This window comes from Felis catus, chromosome D3 (genome assembly GCF_018350175.1).
Source record: "Felis catus isolate Fca126 chromosome D3, F.catus_Fca126_mat1.0, whole genome shotgun sequence".
Taxonomy (NCBI): domain Eukaryota; kingdom Metazoa; phylum Chordata; class Mammalia; order Carnivora; family Felidae; genus Felis; species Felis catus.
The window spans coordinates 23189069-23204601 of record NC_058379.1 but is presented as its reverse complement, the minus strand read 5'-3'; the positions used below and the strand labels follow the sequence as shown (position 1 = coordinate 23204601).

The following is a 15533-nucleotide window of genomic DNA, read 5'->3' as shown; positions in this document are numbered from 1 at the left end:
CCTGTTGTCCTGGTTGCTGTTTCTGGAAAGTACCTCTTTTCATACTGCTATGCCTTTGCATAGAATGTCCTTCTCACTTGTCTGCTGGCACAGATGTTCTCATTCTCCTTCTAGGCTCTGCTCAAGTGCCCCCCCCCCCTTTTTAAATGTTTATTTTTGAGAGAGAGACAGAGTACAAGTGGGGAAGGGGCAGAGAGAGAGGGGGACACAAAATCTGAAGCAGGCTTCAGGCTCTGTGCTGGGGGCTCAGACTCACGAACCGTGAGATCATGACCTGAGTTGAAGTCGGAAGCTTAACCAACTGAGCCACCCAGGCACCCGAGTGTTCCCCCCTCTTTGTGCCCAAGACCACCACATAGCTACCAGTGATGGGGCTGAGATTCAAACCCAGGTCATCTCTCTTCCAGGCTGGCTGGCTCTTTTTCTGTTAAGCTATGCTACCCACATAGGAAGCTCCAAGTATAAAAGGAAAGAAACCATTAGAAACCTGGAGAGAACTTTGATATTTGGTAAACAGGAAAAAGAAAGTAGAAATAAGAGATTTTACAAAGAACTTCCTAACTCAACTATTTGTCTATGGTATTATTTTATTTATTGCAATTGTTGTAAGATACCATTTCAAAACCATTTTGTAAACTTGCCAGCGGGCTTAAGTTTTTGGCTGGTAGATGATGTGACTGACAGCCTCTGCTAAATTGCCTCAGTGTCTGGTTTGTCTTTGAATCAAATGTACATTTTCCATAAGTGAATCCTTTTCACTTGCCGTGATGTACTTGGAATTCCTTGCCTTTGGCTTAAGATGAAGCTTATTTTGCAACAGTTAAATATTTTCTAGTTGCATATTTAACAAGCTTTGTGGTCAGAATGTTCTTCCCTATATTCAGCCTGATGTCTTCTCTTAATATTTGGTGTGTCCACATGAATAACAATTGGTTAACCCCTCTATTCTGAGGCCTTTTCATGTACTTTGAAAAGTCAGTTATCTAACTTCTTTGAAGTCCACCTCCTTCTCCATCCCCTTTCCCCTGTGCAGCTCAGTTTTGGAGTACCTAATATTTAGGGGATTGGAGCACGTAGATATTTAAGAGGGAAGGTCCCAGATTTCCAGGGTGCTCATAATCGAGTTAGAGAAACAGGATACACATGAAAAGATAATGCAAAGGAGTCTATCTATCTATCTATCTATCTATCTATCTATCTATCTATCAGATGAGGATGTGTTCCTGTTGAGAGAGAGAAGAAAAACTCTGCAGTGGGGTAAATAGGGGAACAACTGCCCCCAGGGATTGAAGGCAGGTTTGTGTCCACAGATAAAGGGGAAGAGTGTACGGATCAGTGGATGTGACCTGAGCAAAGGCAATAGTATTGTTTTGTTTATTGCAATTGGTATAAGATACAATACTGTGGTTTGAGGTAGAAGAGAAGAGAGATGTGTTTAAATTCCTAGGTTCAGGACAGATATTAGAAGCCTTTGAAGGCCAGATTAAGGAGCTTGTATTCATCAGATGCAGCAGGGGAGCTTTGAGGTTTTTACTAGGAGAGTGATTTAAAGTGGTCTTAGGGCACCTGGGTGGCTCAGTTGGTTAAGCATCTGACTTCGGCTCAGGTCATGATCTCACTGCTTGTGGGTTCGAGCCCCGTGTCAGGCTCTGTGCTGACAGCTCAGAGCCTGAAGCCTGTTTTGGATTCTGTCTCCCTCTCTCTCTGCCCCTCCCCCACTCGCATTCTGTCTCTCTCTCTCTCAAAAATAAACGAACATTTAAAAAAATAAATAAAGTGGTCTCCACGCAGAATGATTGGAAGTATTTGGGGGTGGGGTTGGGAAGAGATTGGAAACAAGGAGCCCGGTTAGAAGACAACCTCTCTGGGCTGGGCGTCACATGGAAACCTGAACTAGCTGGAGCCTGGGACAAAACTAGGCTGAATGCAAAGGCGTGGGCACCAGGAGGATGAGGCCAGGGCTCAGGGTCTTCTGTGACAAAGAGTGAGCAGGAGACCTGTTAGGCCCAAGATTCAGGAGGTACTGAAGTCTAGAGCCAGTCCTTAGTTGTCAAGGCCAGCCAAGCAGGAGGCAGTTCTTGGGTGAGACGTGGCCAGCCTTGGGTTCGGGAGGTCAGCTCACTTTCCTGTGTCTGGTCCGGGGCTGTAGTCAGGGTGTTATTGTATAAAACCAGGGAGAGCCCTGAACTGGTGCTTGAACCCCTGGCTTCTAGGCAGAGCTGTTCTGTGTGATCTTGGGCATGTCTCTTCTTTCCCCCAACCCAGGCCTCAGTTCTTAGGGTGAAAATGAGAGGAAAGAATTTGATGTCAAAGGCCCTCTGCTTTAACATCCTGTTTTAGGTGATCTGGGCAGAAGCAGCTCATTGCGCACCTCCCCCTTTCATATTTCCTTCTTAGGTAGGAAGCCATCTCAGGATTTGAGTATGTAGGTGTGAGAAAAATCTGCTGGAGGACAGGAACAGTATTGCTTAGGGAACAAGAGCTGACATCCCGATAGAAGGGGTAAGTTGGTGTGGGTGAAAGCCCTGCCACTGCCACCTGCTGCCTGAGTGATCTTGAACTCCCTTCTCTAAGCCTCAATTTCCACATCTGTAATATGAGGAGAATAATAGTATTTTACTTACAGGATTGTTTGAAGGCATGAGTGCAGTGGACCTTTATAGACACTTAGCCCAGGGCCTGACTGTAGTAAGCACTTGGTAGACATTAGCTTCTCATGTGATCACGAGTTGGGGGTGTGGGAGTAAAGAGGAAGGGTCCCACGCTGGAGGCACTACAGATTTTCTCCTTTAATCATTTTTATTTTCTTTGAATCTTCTTCAGGTTATCCACACCTTTGTAAATGTAGGCTCTCTCGACTCCAGAATTAGTCTAAATATAATGAGCTTTGTCCTACACCATATTTCTGTTTAAGGATCTTTTTTTTTTTGTAATGTGATCTTTTTTTTTTTTTTTGTAATGTGCTATATGATTGATCTCTTGATGTCCACTGTGATAACAGGATTCTTTTCTGATTTCTGCCATATTTGTTTTCTGTTCTTTTGTCCCCAGTGTGTCATTTTTCTCTGTTCTTTGTTTTTGACGACTTCTCCAATTATTCATGCTAGTTTTGCATTTTGTCCAAGAACATTTTTGGCGCTTGTTTATTTTTAATTTCAGAAGTTAAAGGCATTTGAGGTCTTAAAAACCCAGAGTTGAGTTTTCTCAGAGCTGCTAATCTTTTTAGCCAGCTGGTGATGAGGCTTCTCTGGTTTGTTACAGGATGATGTGTGCCATCCTCCTGTCTTTGCTTTGTCTAATTTAGATTCTAAATCCACATGTTTTAGTACATTTTTAGCACATAAGAATTTATTACCAAACTGGTGCTGACCTCAGGGAAAAAAAAAATCTTTAATCAAATCTTCAGTCACCAGTGTGGAGACTCAAGGTGCTTATCCCAGCCTAGAAATCACTCCGGCCACCACTACGTGGGGTCAGAGAACATCATTTCTAAAGGCATCGGGTCCTTTTTCTCTTCCAGCCCTCAACACTATTTGACTTTTTGCTTCTTTGCAAAAAAAAAAAAAAAAAAAAAAAAGAAAAAGAAAAGAAAGACTGAGCTTTGGAAAAGTCACAAAAGCTCCCTGTGAGTTACATTACTTATGGTTCCCCCATCCACCTTCCCAGTTTCAATCTCCTAGTTTTAGGCGTTTTGATAATTTGACTTTCAGATAAAACTTAAAACTGAAGCCCAGAGTAATTACTGAACTTATCTGAACTGATCTGGAGTTTTAAATTCAGCAACAGTGTCTTTATCTAGTGTCCTACTCATATTGACTGGAGATTAAATCAGTCTCATAAATATGTTAAAGAAGTCTTCAACCCACAGTTGTCCTCATCCACCTGCAGACATTTTTACCAGCCCTGTATGCTCCTACCTATACCTTCCAGTGTTGTTAAATCAGTGTCCTAATCACTGACCACTGTGACAGGTCAAGCTAGAAACAGAACCCGAATGTTTACAATTTCTTTCTAGGCTAGAATTGGGGTTCTCCATGAGCTCATTTGCACGGATGGATTATGCTCCAGCTGTTTTGCCAGGAGCTTTTTTGAAAGAGTGTGCTTTTAAATACAAACTGTAATTTTTGTGATATCCTGGGGCAGGAGGAGTTAATCGGCTGGATAATACTTAGTCATGGGTTGTGTTTCGGTCTTCTAGTTTGTTTGTTTTTTGATATTTATTTATTTTGAGAGACAGCGCGCACATGAGCAAATGTGGGGGAGGGGCAGAGAGAGAAAGAGAGAAAGAGAAACCCAAGTGAGCTCCATGCGGTGAGTGCAGAGCCCGATGTGGGGCTTGAACCCACAAACTGTGAGATCATGACCTGAGCTGAATTCAGGAGTCAGATGCTTAACTGACTGAGCCACCCAGGCATCCCTCAGTCTACTAGTTTTACCTCATGTTTAGACATTTAAGATTTTGCTCTGTGTCTACCTGCACCAAGTGTTTCCTGTTTGTAGCTCTCTGCAGAATTATTATTCTCAGTATTTCAGCATTTTGTGATTATTGACAATTGCTGCATATCAACAGTGTGCTAGGTGCTAAAAAAGTTATTTTTCAGTAACATTACAATGACCATTTTTGTTACATTAGAGAGTTTATTATTAATACAGCTCTTGATTATTAGGAGTAAGGAGCACAGTAGCAATGGCAAACCCTGAGTAAGGAGAAAGAATGTAGAAAGCACACATAAATTAAATGTTAAGTGTCATTTACATCCCTAAAATGATTTTAAGATATAGAATGGAATGTTAAAGGATTAAAAGAAAATTATTATAACAGTGGAAAAAGTGCTACATGGTTTATACAAAACCATCTCAAGCTCATAGACTCAGAGGGTGTTAATCCTCAAAGACCACTTGATGATTGTGGAAGCTGAGACCCAAAGAGGTTAAGTGACTTTCCCAACACAGCAGGTTTGGGTGTTTTATAGCTATTTGACAAGGCTATGATTGCTCTCATGTTGTGAGCTAAATTCCAAAGATAGAGATTGTCTCCTTTGCTTTTGGGGGACTGTATTGCTTTTATAGCACCATAACTGTATTGTTTCTTTTTGCTCTGTCAGCTGACTTTGAAATGCCTCATCTTTTTTCATAGCATCATAAAATCGGGACCTTGCACAGAGGTCATAGGAGATTGACAGAGGAAGAAACTGAGGCCCAGTGGAGTTGCATGGCTCACTCAAGGTTATATATAGGCTTGTGTATGGTAGAGGTAGAGTTTAGGATACAGATCCCTTCTCTGGGTTCACTGCTGCTCCCATACCCTCTTTCCACTGTAGCGGGAAACATGCCAGAAGCTACAAACATAAGGACTTTTTTCCCCCAGAAAACTATAATTCACTTAGTTTTGAAAGACTTAGAGTTTAAAACCTCCATTTTGTGGCTTCCCAAGGTGCTGTGATTTGTTTCTTAGTAGTTTCTTTTGTTCTATGGAAATTTTTCTTGGTTGGCTCTCCAAGATTTGGATTTCTTTGCCAAGGTATTTTTAGAGAAAAGAAATCAGTGTGTCACCAAAGGGGGAAAATGTATACCTTAAGGCCCAATTATGCAATTAGAATTTTAATAAGGAGTATCATAAATTCTTGCTTCATTGCAATCATTACTTAGAGAAGACTGTTCTACTCAGAAGCCTCATCTACTTATCATCATCATTATCATCAACATCATCAGCCAACCACAAGCACTTATGGAGTGGCCACAGGTTACGCAGTACTTGCTTGTGTTCTGGGAGACTTACAGCATGGTGTGTGTGTGTGTGTGTGTGTGTGTGTGTGTGTGTGTGTGTGTGTGTCTGTGTGTGTGTGTATGGTGTGCATAGTAAACCTTGCCTTCAAGGAGTTTGTGATCTGTAAGACTGGAGGAAAGACGGATCTTGGAGAAAGACAAACACCTCATTTTCCCCGTGTATATAAAGTACATACTGACTCATGTACCTGGCGTTGTATGGGGGAAGGGGACAATGGTGAGATAAAGGAATGGACCTTAGTAAGGTCTGGTTCTGGATAAATGGAAGCAATAGGTTTGCTGACTTGGGAGGGCACAGGCTGGGTTGTAACAGTCAGGGTAATTGGTTGGAGAGAGGAAGTAATTGGTGGAGGGCCTTTAAACCATTAATTTAAACTTTTTTTTTTTAATTTTTTTAACGTTTTATTTCTTTTTGAGACAGAGAGAGACAGAGCATGAACGGGGGAGGGGCAGAGAGAGGGGGAGACACAGAATGGAAGCAGGCTGCAGGCTCTGAGCCATCAGCCCAGAGCCCGACGCGGGGCTTGAACTCACGGACCGCGAGATCGTGACCTGAGCTGAAGTTGGACGCTCAACCGACTGAGCCACCCAGGCGCCCCTAAACTTTTTTTTTAAAGGTTTATTTATTTTTGAGAGAGACAGAGATTGAGAGCACAAGTGGGGAAGGGGCAAAGAAAGAGAAGGAAAAAGAGAATCCCAGGCAGGCTCCATACTGCCAGTGCAGAGCCCGATGCAGAGCTCCAACCCACGAACCCATGAGGTCATGGTCTGAGCTGAAGTCAGACGCTTAACCAACTAATCCACCCAGGCATCCCTTGAAACCATTAATTTAAATATATTTGGCATACTAACAGATGATTGGGGGATTAGGAGAGGAAAATTACTGGCTGCGGTTGATTATGGCAGAAACTGACAGGCAAGGGATTGGAGGTGGTCTTTTTTGCAAAGAGGTTTTTGCCCAGATTTAGATGAGAAATATAGGGGTTGTGTTTGGTAGAACAGAGAAGTCGATCTCTTTTTTGGAGTGTTCCCTTTTCCCTTGTGTTGGGAAATAATGGCTGATTAGGTGTGAGGTGTCCTTTAATCGTGACAGGAAACGGCTCAATAGTTTTGCAATTTTGGTTCATGAGACACAAGAGCCCACTTCTGTGGTGTGATGGATGATACCACACCTTGAGTCTGGGCACGTCAGTTTTACATCTGCATTACTATACTTGTTTATCCTCTTTGATTAACCAGAATAGATTAAAAAAAAATTTTTTTTTGATGTTTGTTTATTTTTGAGAGAGAGAGAGACAGAGTGCAAGCGGGGGAGGGACAGAGATAGGGAGACGCGGACTCCAAAGCAGGCTGAGCTGTCAGCACAGAGCCCTATGCAGGGCTCAAACCCACAAACCATGAGATCACAACCTGAGCTGAAGTTGGACACTTAACCACCTGAGCCGCCCAGACACCCCAACCAGAATAGATTTTAATGGAGCCCATTATTCACTTACTGCACAGCAAAACCATTGTTACCACTTTTTCCATTGTGTTTATCTTGTAAATGGAAGTATTTGGTATCTATTTTTTTTCAAAATGGACAAATAGAAGTTATATTTAGATTAGCATCTTAAATTTTTTAGACTTTTTAAAAAATAAGTGTTTATTTATTTTGAGAGAAATATTTATTTTGAGAGCGTGTGCCTGCACATGCGTGACCATGAGAGGGGCAGACAGTGAGGGGAGAGAGAATCCCAAGCAGGCACCATGCTGTCACTGCAGAGGCCAACGTGGGGCTCTGTCTCACCAACCTTGAGATCATGACCTAAGCCAAAATCAAGAGTTAGACGCTTTACCAACTGAGCCACCCAGGCGTCCCTCTAGACTTACAAACTGGTTCTTGTAGGCCAGCGATGATGGCAGAAGTCAGTTAGGGGTAAATGTTAAGAGAGGAAATCACAGTTATCCTTGGTTTTCCATTTCTGAAATAGTGGTAAACACATGGCCCATGTCCTGAATCTGGGGAGGCACAGTTCCTTCATTGCTCTATCTGCAAGGGGGCTAACCTTTTGACAGTTTTTATGGCAAATACTAGGGCAGCTTGTGAGTTAAACCCTAATAAGCAAATGCTGGGTTTGTCACTTCTCTTTCATCTTCTGGAAGAGACAGCTAATCAAATAGCATGCCTTGTGCGGCTAGTCCCCCAGACCTCTATGAAATGGAATGTTGTTTTCCCTGGTTGCTTTTTCCAGATTTGAGTCTTCTTTATAAAGCCAAAGTTTCTCTGTTGTCTTAATTCTTCAACACTTCACAGATGGTGGCCAAATTCAGTTCTCTTTCTTTAAGAAAGTTGTCATCTTCTAACTGTGGCCATTCCCCATCATGCAGCTGGTTTCCTACTGACCCTCCCCGGGTTTATCAGTGAGTAAGTGTGATTGTTGGTGGCTGCATGACCCAGAGAAAGCAGTGGGAGAAATGCAGTGTGAAGTGTCGAAAGTAAAAAACAAATGGTAGTTTTAGGGTTGTGAGTCTAAACCTGGCCAAGGGATGCTATTCATAACATTTCCCCAGTTAATAGACCCCAATCAGCGCTGTAGGTTATTGGTGCCAGTTGCTTCCTACAACAGAGAAGTGCTATGTTCCTGCTGTGGAGGGTGAGTGCTTAGTGCTATTTACTTAAAACATTCTAGGTTGATAAATTACAAGCACTTCACTTTGGGTAAAGCTCATAAATCCCGCCCCTACGAAAAATAACAAGCTGACAGCACTTAGTCCTGTTTATAAAGTTCATACGCATCTATCTTTGATGCAGGCACAAGTATATATCTATGAAATAGCACTGCAGCCTGTTAAAGTAATGGGAGAGCACAGCCACAGAGCGAGCAGCATTGTCCTTCCAGGCTCACTACCATCAGCCCCTCTGCTTGAAGGGCACCTCGAGGACAAGGCTTGCAGAGCAGGAGCTTGCACACCATGGAGTCCAGATTTGTGCTTCTTCCTGCCTCCTCCCCGCAGATCACCTCTTTCACTCCTGCCGCCTCCCTTTTCCTGTCTGCAAAATGATCGTCTGCCTGTTAGCGTCCCTGCTCTTCATTAGGCCGAGATGAGGCACAGAGCTGTGCCGATGTGTGGGGAGCAGTTTGAACACTTAGGCCAGGTGGAGAGACATGGGCCTCAGTGAACACTAAAGCATCTGTTCTGGAAAAAGGACAGACCCTAACAAAAAGACCTTTAAGTAGTGTAAGGGCAAAGCCTGGAAGGCTTATGTGCTATCAGGTATCAGAAAAGGAAATATTTTAATAAAAAAATAAATATGAGACTCATCCCACTGGCCGTGGGATCTTCTTAGAGATCTGGCAGGTGTCATTATGGGATGCATGGCTGTTTGGAACCTGTGACTGAGCAACCTGCTTCCTAATCAACTTGTGGAGAGTCCGAAGTGTCACATGCATCGGGCGGAAGCTGCCTATTCAGTACCGCATTGAACATTCAGTACTGCAGATAGTGTAATTATGCTGCTTGTCAGATACTAGAAAAGTGCAAAGAACATTCCTTCACTTTGCAACAGCTTGGACCCAAGTGGCAGACATGCTGTTCCCTCTGGCTGGCATGACCTCCCTTTCTTCAGCCCCTTCACCAGAGTATCAACTACTGCCTGGCTTCCAAGACCCAGCTCAGACCGTGTCTCCTCAGGGAAGCCCCTCACCCCAGGCCCCCAGGCCCGAGCTGTGTTTCCATAGCACCGTGGTCTGTTAGCATTTACCAGGTTGCATTTTTGTTATCTGTTTACCTACCTGTCTTCCCTGTCAGACATGAATGGGGACAGTGTCTTGTCCTGAATTCATCATTTATCTCTTGTGCCGAACATAATGACTAGGATGTAATGGGTGCTCAATAAGTGTTTGGCAAATGAGTGATAGCATGGTTAGCTCGATGAGAATTGATGGTGCCCTTTCTGATCTGTCATCCATCATCCATGGAGTGAAACAGGACCAGGAGGCTTTACAAGGCACCACTTGAGAATGTAAGGAGAGGAGGTGGGATTAGAATGAATAATGACCACCCTTTATTGAGTATTTACCATGAGCTGGGCACTGTATTTACTAAAGTATTTAGGCTTTTAAAATATATTAATGTACTTAATCCTTAGATTAATCTGCTAAGACAGGGTCTGTTTATTATCCCCATTGCGAAGCACAAGGAAGTTCAATAACCTGCCCGAGGTCACACAGTGACAGCACGGAGATTCATACTGATGTTAGACAGCTATCTATCTGTGCCTCTTAGACTGGTTCCTGGAAAGAATTAAGCCCTAATGTACAGAGGCATCCATCTTAGGTAATGATTCGACTTCTGTATATCTGGAATGATATGGCTATGTTTTCTCCTTGGGGAAAAGGGAGAAGACAGTCACCCGGATAACTTTTTGGGTTCTGTGGTTAAAGTGAGAGAGGTGGAGTTAGTTGACAAAGAATTGGTGTTAGGTGGCAGTTTGGGTCCTTGCAGAAGCACAGCAGTATTCTCCAGTCAAACTGAACTACAGTGCTTTCATTTCCTACAAGGACCATCTAAGCTTTTTTGCCTCTAGACCTTTACACATGCTGTTCCCTGTGCTTGGATCACACTACCCTGTTCACTGTTTCTTCCTCAAGCCCGGTCTTCACTTGGCTCCCCTCTCCCACCATGAGAGTTAATTTAGATGCCATTCTTCCCTGCCCTCGAAGACAGTGTCCCTTCCTGGGGGTCCCTATTGTGGCACTCACAAGTGTTGTAGTGCTAGAAACCACGCTTGGAGTTGATTATTGTGTGTAGGGTGAGGGAGGTGACTGGCTCATGTCCTAAGCTCATTTTGTAAGAGCAGAGACTGTCTCTTTTGTTCCTTATTATCTTCTGTACCTTGAGTGGTGCTTGAACACAAGGTGTGTTCATGAAATATTTGTTGGAGGAGTGGATGCGTGGCAGCTAATTTTGCTTTACGTTTTTGAACCTTGTTTTTTTTTTTTGTTTTTTTTTTAATATTTATTCATTTTGAAAGAGGGAGAGAATGAGCTGGGGAGGAGCGGGGGTGGGGTGGGGAAGAATCCCAAGCACGCTCTGTGCTTGTCAGTACAGAGTCCAGCGTGGGGCTTGATCTCATGAACCATGAGATCATGACCTGAGGTGAAATCAAGAGCCAGATGTTTAACAGACTGAGACACCCACGTGCCCCGAGCCTTGGGTTTTTGAAGTAGGCGAGTCTTCTGTTTGACACCATTGTTTACTGTATCTTTTTAAAATTTTTATTGTTTTTTTTAATGTTTGTTTATTTTTGAGAGAGAGACAGAGACAGTGGGGCAGGGGCAGGGAGTGAGGGAGACACAGAATCCAAAGCAGGCTCCAGGCTCCGAGCTTGTCAGTACAGAGCCCAACATGGGGCTTGAACTCACGAATCGTGAGATCAGAACCTGAGCCGAAGTCAGAGCTTAACTGACTTGAGCCACCCAGGTGCCCCGTTTGCTGTGTATTTTTTTTTTTTTAATTTTTTTTAATGTTTATTTACTTTTGAGAGAGAGAGTGAGTGGGGAAGGGTCAGAGAGGGAGGGAGACACAGAATCCGAAGCAGTCTCCAGGCTCCGAGCTGTCAGCCCAGAGCCCGATGTGGGGCTCGAACTCACAAGCCGTCAGATCATGACCTGAGCCAAAGTCAGATGCCCCACTGAGCCAGCCACCCAGGTGCCCCTGCTGTGTCTTTTATGTACAAAGTCAACTGGGCACTGTGGGCAACAGAGAGATGACTGATGTCACTATTGCTCTGAGGCGCCTCCAATCTTAGGAGACACTCAGATGTTCAGATCACGTCACAGCATCAGCACAATGCAGTGGATCACTGATAAAACTGTAAAAAGGGACACGGTCACATTCTGGTGAGTCATCTGGTGCCAAGGAAGCCCAGTCACAACCCAAGACCTCCTTTTACAGAGTGCCATGGGAATCACCTGGAACAACTGTGACCAGTGGTTCTTGTTTGTAAAGAAGTAGAAACCCAGGGCTTCTGAGTGGCTTAGTTGGTTAAGCATCCAACTACTGATTTTAGCTCAGGTCATAATCTTACATTTCACGGGTTCAATCAAGCTTTGCGTCAGGCTCTGTGCTGACCGTAGGGGGACTGCTTGGGATTCTCTCTCTCCTTCTCTTTCTGCTCCTCCCCTGCTTGCATGCTCACACACTCTTCTCTCTTTCTCAAAATAAGTAAAATAAAAGAAACCCAAATTTAGAGGACTAAACAAGTCTGCATACACTTAGGGAAAGGCTGTTGAAAAGTGGAACCTCATGTAGGTACACAACGTGTTGGAGGTTAGATTGAACCCAAAAGAAAAACCTTTTCTTCTTCTTTTTTTAACGAAATGTTTATTTATTTTTGAGGTGGGGGGTAGGGCAGAGAGAGAAGAGAGAGAATCCTGAGCAGGCTTCCACTGTCAGCACAGAGTCTGATGTGGGGCTCGAACTCCGGAACCATGAGATCATGACCTGAGCCGAAATCAGGAGTCAGAGGTTTAACTGACTGAGCTACCCAGGCACCTCCAAAAGAAAAACTTCTTAATTACTTTATGATAGAACATTTGATTTTATAAATAGAGCTAATAAATTGAGTTCAAAAATATTTATTAATTTTTGAGAGAGAAAGAGAGCATGCATATGCGTGAGCTGGGGAGGGACAGAGAGAGAGGGGGACAGAGGATCTGAAGAGGGCCCTGTGCTGACAGCAGTGAGGCTGATGCAGGGCTTAAACTCACGAACCATGAAATCATGACCTGAGCCGAAGTCGGACGTTTAACCCTCCGAACCACCCAGGCGCCCCTGAGCTAATAAGACTTTAAATCAAATGTATTTAGGACATCTCTACCTGGTTTTCTCTGACATGGTAACTTATCCTAACAGTTGTTCACCTATTCCCTCTGAAACATGCTGCTCCTCCTGTATGCCATCTCTCCTCTAGTGGAACCACCCGCTGTTCAAGCCAGAAATGCAGGTGTCCCTCTTCATTCTTGATCCCTCAGTCCCTACCAGAACTCAGGTGCCAGCTCTGGGACTGCCTTCTTTCCAATTCTCAGGCTGTCTTCTCTCCCTCCCACTGCCTTAATCAAGGCGGGAGTTGGCCTCCTTTCTGCCCTTCTTGATTCTAGGCTCCTTTCCTCCAACTTATTGTCCGCCCTGTTGATGGAGTGCATTCTGGAATGCTGATCTGATCCCATTACTCCTCTGCCCAAGAGCCTTCAGTGACTCCCAAGACGAGCCACCTGGCCCCACATGGCGCCCCATTCTCACCACGCCCCCTCTTGAGTTCAGGCTGTCTCAGCTCTACCAGATGACTTGCATTTCACTGAGATTATCATGATTTTCTTTTTAAGAATTCTTTGTCTCTTTCATCTAACCCTCATTTGTTCTCTAAAGCCTTTTCTGACTTAGGTCCTTGCTTGTGTCTCCCATAGGCCCCATGCATCCACCATTTTGCGTCCTCAGTGTCTGGCATTTCTGGGCATATAGGATGTGCTCTGTAGTGCTTGTTCAAAGAATGAGCTGTAGCAGAGGCTTTAATTCACACTGAGCTGTAAAGGAGCAATATCTGGCGCTTCCCAAGAATGGGTTTGGTTTCAGAGCGGGAGAAGAGTGTTAAGACACGTTTCTTACTGGAAGAGGTGGTTGGGGAGTGCTGGTGGAAGGCGAGACAAATGGAAAGACTCCTAGCAGGAAAAGAGGCCGTTGAGAAGCTGAGGAGGTTGCCTACCTTAGATCGCCAGGAAAAAGGCCAGCGTCTGCTTCAGAAGGCTGCTAAAGAATCTGTGACTCGGTTTCCTTATTTATACTTAAAGGGGAGGGGTCTACAGTAGCTAATAACTCCGGCTCACATCCAACACTGACATTCTATGATCCTTAGAGTCAAAGTTAAGAATCTAAATAAGACACTGTGAATTGGTGTGAGATTCCCCCCCCCTCCTCACTTTTTTGCAAGCTTCCTGAAAACAAAGACGTCTATTTGCATTCAACAGGGGTCGTTTTGCATTTTAAAAACAAAGAAGTAGAAAGGAATGCAGGAAAACTGCTTTAATATGATACTATGTTTGAGAATTTAAACTCCACCCCCTCTCCCCCCAGTCAAGAAATTCACTATTCTCAGCTTTGGTAGAGATGTGCTGCACGTCCCACTTGCGCCCGGGTCCTCCGTGGCAGAGCCCGGCCCCTCCGTGGCTGTGAGTTATGCAGCCTGGGAATCCATACTGTGATCTTCCTGGCCCTTGGGTGTTCAACTTCTCCAAGTTAATGTCTGTTCTTTAGCCTTACATTATCTCCTAGAAAGGTAGTCATTTATAATTTATATACTATGTACCGGCTTAAAATAGAGACAAGAGGATAATCAGCATCCCGAAGCTCCTAGCTTTCCAAAATAACATTTCTTCAGTGAAGTCTGCCTGTAGGAATTAAAACCTGCCTTGAATTAAAAAATCCTTTGTGCTGTTGTCAGACTGGGGAATGGGTGTGCCCGCAAGCGTTTAGCAAGCCTTGCAGAAGGGGAAGGCCATCATTTTTTTTTTAATAAAACTTGTCATTTTATTGTATTCTACTCAAAATAATTTCTAAAGACCTCATCCTTTGTAGTGTTACAGGGGTCTCACTAAAGTCACAGAGAGGAGATGGGGCAGAGCTAGAAGGACATACAGGAGAAGTGGCCCCCGTGAAGGACAAAAGCCATTTCATACCTCAGCCACTTGTCTGCTGCGGTTTTGGTGCCCTTCCATCTGGGTCGCTACTTTGCTCTTTGACTGTAAACACGGAGAATGGATGGGCTTTCCTGCTGAGTACCTCCCAGAGAACACACTGTTCATTCATATATATTAAAAATAGAAGACCTACTTGAAAAATGCTCTGTACAATCAGGTTTTAGCAAGAGCCAATCAGATATTAGAGGTCTAACTTATTTTTTTCCTTCTTGCTTTTATAACCTGTCTCTAAACCCTAACTTTTTCTCCCATTCCTTTTCGTTATGCATCTTCCATGTGCCAGGACATTGGGAGAAGATTTCTAATGAGGGCTGGAGAAGGACAGATGCTTCTGCAGTCCAGTGGTCTTGTCCTTCGGGTGTCTGGCGACTTTGCATTTGAATCCCAAGATTATTCTTACTGTGACCTCCATGTCTGTGATGCGTCTCGCGTGCTCACAACTGTCCCTGGTGTACAGTTGAATGTCCACCTGATACCTGGGGGCCTGCAGGGGTGGGGCTTGGGGGCAAGCAGCAGCTGAGGGGCTTGTAAGGGAACACCCTGGGTGATTTAACTTGGAAGCCACAAGGTGGCAACATTTACCAAGCGGCTGGGCATTTTTTCCCCTATTAAGATGTTGAACTTGCTTTTCCATTTTCTGAGATTGAAAAGCTGAGAAAAGGGTTTAGCAGCCATTGCTTTAGGTCCTTTTGAAAGTGAAGCTGTAGGTTAAGCATGCTGCAGTTTATTGGTGTCTGTTCATTCCCTGGGTTTAGATACCCGGAATTTGAAATTGCTCCGTGTGACCATGGGTGAGTCACCTCTCCTTTGGCCTCAGTTATGCATCGGAATAGGAAGGATGTGTAGTTGGGCTGACTGTACGTGATTTATGGCTTGGGTTTTAACTTCCTCCCCTGTATTGCTTTAAAAAAAAAAACTTTCAGTAAAACTAGTCTTTATAAAACAAAAACAAGAAAACACTAGATTTTTATCAAAGGACACTGTCATGATTTAAAAAAAAAAAAAAAA

General features: G+C 43.9%; 1 protein-coding gene across 12 annotated transcripts in view; it reads left to right on the top strand.

Moving 5' to 3' along the window:
* Positions 1–15533, top strand: part of NF2 (NF2, moesin-ezrin-radixin like (MERLIN) tumor suppressor) — an 80284-nt gene that overhangs the window by 11895 nt on the left and 52856 nt on the right. The gene's annotated exons all lie outside the window — the stretch shown is intronic.